The 4,391-nt window shown below is 34.5% G+C and overlaps 1 pseudogene; it reads right to left on the reverse strand.

Annotated features, from left to right (window-relative positions):
* Positions 1-1,625: 1,625 nt before the first annotated feature.
* On the reverse strand, positions 1,626-3,130 carry LOC129295503 (7-deoxyloganetic acid glucosyltransferase-like; annotated as a pseudogene).
* Positions 3,131-4,391: the final 1,261 nt, after the last annotated feature.

Here is a 4,391-nt window from a genome sequence, read left to right on the forward strand (position 1 = left end):
AAAAAATTTAAAATTTTAATTATAATAATTTAATTATGATTAATTAAATCAGTATGAAATTGAACTATTTGTTTTTTAAGAAATTATTGAACAATTTAGTATTCTATTTCTTACAGATATCATATATGTATATAACATTATTTTATATTTAATAATTATATTGTCGATTCGACTGTCAATTCGATCATGAAAATCGTGAATCGCTAACATTTTTTATTAACATTCAATTTAATTTTTAAAGCATTATTGGATTAAAAAAATAAAAATATTCACAAAGTGATCAATCAAGGGTGCACAGTATCTTAAAGTGAGAAAAAGAAAATACTCATAACATTACATGAGTAGGTGTAAAAGTGACCAAATCGTTAACTTTGATCGTTAAATGCTGACTGTGCATGTCACGTGTTAGTTTTTACTGACATGAACTAATAAAAGGGTAAAAATACTCAAGAAGTCATCAGTCAGAAGCAAAAATACCTACAAAATAGTCAGCTACGAGAAAAAATACTCATAACGTTACTAAAAGTGGTGCAAAAATGATCAATCCATCAAATCTATTAAACATTGACCGTTTAACACTGACTCCTAAGTAGATGTTGAATATTTTTTGTTGATCTAGATAAAAAATATTTGCAAACGAATTTTTATGAATGTTGATCGATTATCATATGAGTATTTATAATGTTATTTTAGTAGGTGTAGTAGTGACTAATTCATAAAATCCATGGTACATGACTTCTTTTCATCGTCACATATCTTGCCCCCTTCCTTCTTCCATTTTACTCATTTTTCTTATATGCAAAACCTGAGATTCAACATAGTGAGATATATTGTTCATAATTGAAGATCGATACTGAGCACACCTCTTACGCCGCCTTATCTTAAAAATATTGTCACAACATTAAATAATTTTATTTATGATAAGTTCAAAATTTTCAAATAGTTTTCGCCATTGTTACAAAGAAATAAGCAATTTAATTTCATATTTGATCAAAATGATATTTTCTCACATGATACTCATACAACGACTGATTAACTTTTAGAGAATTTCGTCTAAGAATATTTTTTATCCATATCAATGAAAAAATGATTAACTTTGCTCAGGTGTCAGCTAAACGATTAACATTTCAGGGATTTGATGGATTGATCATTTTTGCACCAATTTTGATAATACATTATGGATATTTTTGCTTTAGGCTGATAGCTTTGTGTGTATTTTTATGTCTTTATTAGTCCACATTAATAAAAATTAATACGTGACATGCACAATCAGTATTTAACAGTCAAATTAACGATATTAGGCTAAAGTTAATAATTTGATCATTTTTACACCCATTTATATATATTATGAATATTTTTATTTTTTTTTTCTCACTTTAAAATACTGAATGTTTCTTATTTATTATTTTGTAAGTATTTTTATCTTTTTAATCAGCATTACTTTTGCCAATACGAGATTGCATCGCTCTTGCGCTTGAAAGAGCGACGTAAATTTAACAATAATAAAGAGAATACCAACGATTAAACCCGCGATACAAGAAATGAAGATTGTCAATGCAAGAATGAGCTAACAGCCTTACACGCGACTTCTACAAATGTAGGATAAAAAAAGAGATTAATTTTCCTCAACAAATTGACCTCAGATACTCAATAAAACGATCGAAATTGGAGTACGAGGATCCTCCTCGCCGAACACTGTTCTTGGCCAAAGTTGCCAAAGCATGTGCTGTTTCTGAAACTCTTGCCTCCTCCCAACCATGAGATCATTCACCATGTTCTCCACTACCTTCCGATCACACACCTCCTTCTTCATATCTAACCCTATCTTCCACACCTCACTCACATACCTACTGTTTATCAGCTGGTAACCGAAGAAAGGCTAGCATATCATCGGAACTCCAGCCACCACACTCTCCAACGTCGAGTTCCATCCACCATGTGTCATGAAGCTGCCAACCGCCACGTGTTCCAGCACCTCCTTTTGTGGGGCCCATCTCACTATACCCCCCTCCTTCGTTCCTTCCCCTAACTCCATTGGCAGATCCTCTCGATCTTTTTCAGCCACCATGTCGGTCGGATCACCCACAAGAACTGCTTCTTGCTATTCACCAGACCGTGCCATATCTCCATGAGCTGATCCCTCTCCAAAACAATTATGCTACCAAAACTCACATACATCACCGACTTCGGGGGCTGAGCATCGAGCCACCTTATGCAGTTTCGCTCTATTTCATAGAGACTATTTGAGGAGGGAGGAGGCGGTTCCTCCGACGTCACCGTTTTGGATCTCGAGCTGAGGTGTTCGTGGAGAGGACCGAGGGTGTAGAGTTTGGGAAAGCACTGGCGTAATTCGGAGAGAACAGGACCTTCCAAGTCTTCGAATGTGTTAAAAATCAGAGCTTGCCCGCGAAGCGATTGGTGGGCCAGGAACATCATATTGTCTAGAAGAAAATAACCACCAACGTTTCCTCGAAAAGAAGTCGGAAGATCTCGACAACGAACCAAGTTTTGCATACCTGGGATTGCTGTTATCATGCGATCCATGTCTTCTTCCCCTTCAGACGGAAATTACAATAAGATACATGCATGTTCAACCAAATTTATTCTATTCTAGATACACTAGCTTGTCCATTTCATTCTAAGAACAGATGGAAACATAATTCTTCTTATTTTTCAGTTTACTTCCCAGTTTATGTCATGCATGAAGTGTGTATATACCTCTAATTGGAAGTTCGTTGCACTGAAGGAGCGTAGGAACACAAAAATATGGCCACAAATTGCAGGCACTGGCGGTACGAAAATGAATTATAGGTATTCCAAGCTCCTCTCCAAGGTCGGAGGCGGTGTCGCCGACCAAGGTGTCCGCTATAATGCAGGTGACCCTGGGTTTTCCAGCATACTCCGAGCAGAGCTCCCTCAACTTGAGCTTGCTATGAAACTTGACGCCATTGAAGAATTCCTCCAAGTTGCCTCCCAATAGCGGGGGATCGATAACGCCGTCACCGAAGATCTCGAAGCCAAGAGTGGGATGACGAGCTCTGATGTGGTCGGCGAAACGAGTGAAGCGGCTGGTGGTGAGAAAGGTGACGTGGAGGTCGGAAAGTGCGAGAAGCTCCGCCAGAGGGAGCATGTGTTAACATGTCCTTGCCACGGTAATGGAAATATCAGCACATGAGGGGTTTCAGATTCAAGCTTTTCGTATGCTCTCATCTTCTTCTTGTTTGTCTTTTCAATTCCTTTTCGCTGGCAGTACTGATGAGGGAAATCTGAAATGGCCTTTTGAATACAAATGTGATTGATTGAAAAATAACTCGACAAGACTTGTCATGTTCTTAAAATCCACATTGGGCCGCATTTCAAATGCACTTCTATCTTAAAATGTTAAATGCAGACACTTTTTAAAAGCATGTTTTAAGTTAAATTAAAATGATTAAATTTAAATAAAAATACAGGTAAATAATAGAAAATGTAAAGATTAAAAAGATGTGTCACATTAAAAATTTCAAGATATAAGAAAAAAATAACCACATTCAAAAGGAAAAAATAAAAAATAAAAAAGAATGCATTAAGTTTTGTACTTTGGGTGTTTAATATTTGTTGGAGTCCAATGTCACCGGTTTTTTTGGTTTAGACTAAAATCCCATATCATTTGTATGGGATGAGGGTGTCTTCATTTTTCTACGTTTCTCTCCCATCATTTTTAGATTAAAATTTTAATGATTTAAATTGAAGCTTTAACAAAATTATTATTTTATTTTATATAAAGATATATAAATAAATTTAAATTATTAAAGTTTAATCTAAATCATTTTTAAACTATATATTTTCTTGGTATATTTTATAAAATTAAATAATAATTTTAATGAAAATTAAATCTAAATCATTAAAAAATTTTAATTGTAATGAGAGAAAAATAATGGAAATAGAGACACTCGCTTCGCCATTTGTTGTATCGGAAGGAACGTTCTAAAAGAGGGGTGGAGCACACAAGCATGTAATTGTAAAAGGCTGAGCTTCTCTTTCAGTCTTTTGTAAAATTACAGTCAATGGCCCACACAATTTTTAGTATTTTAATCTAATTTTTTGGCTTTTTTAATTAAAATTTTTTAATTTGGTCTGGTTTTTTAAGAAAAGGAGGGTCCGTTTTAAACCAGTTTATTGATTGTTGACCAGTTTGATCTGGATAGTCAATAGAATCAAACTTAAAAGCAGTTTCCTCGTGATAAATTGATAGGTTCCGCCCTGATTTTTAACAGGGAGAATGACAAATAAAAACCGTACAGGACTAAAATTTTTAATTCAATATTAATATTTTTATAAAATCCTTATTTATTATGTGATTATTTAAAACCTTCATGACTTGTGAGTAACAGAGGCAGGCGAGGTTGTAT

The sequence above is a fragment of the Prosopis cineraria genome, unplaced genomic scaffold (assembly GCF_029017545.1).
Source record: "Prosopis cineraria cultivar Desert tree isolate PC_DT_omini unplaced genomic scaffold, ASM2901754v1 PC127, whole genome shotgun sequence".
Classification (NCBI taxonomy): domain Eukaryota; kingdom Viridiplantae; phylum Streptophyta; class Magnoliopsida; order Fabales; family Fabaceae; genus Prosopis; species Prosopis cineraria.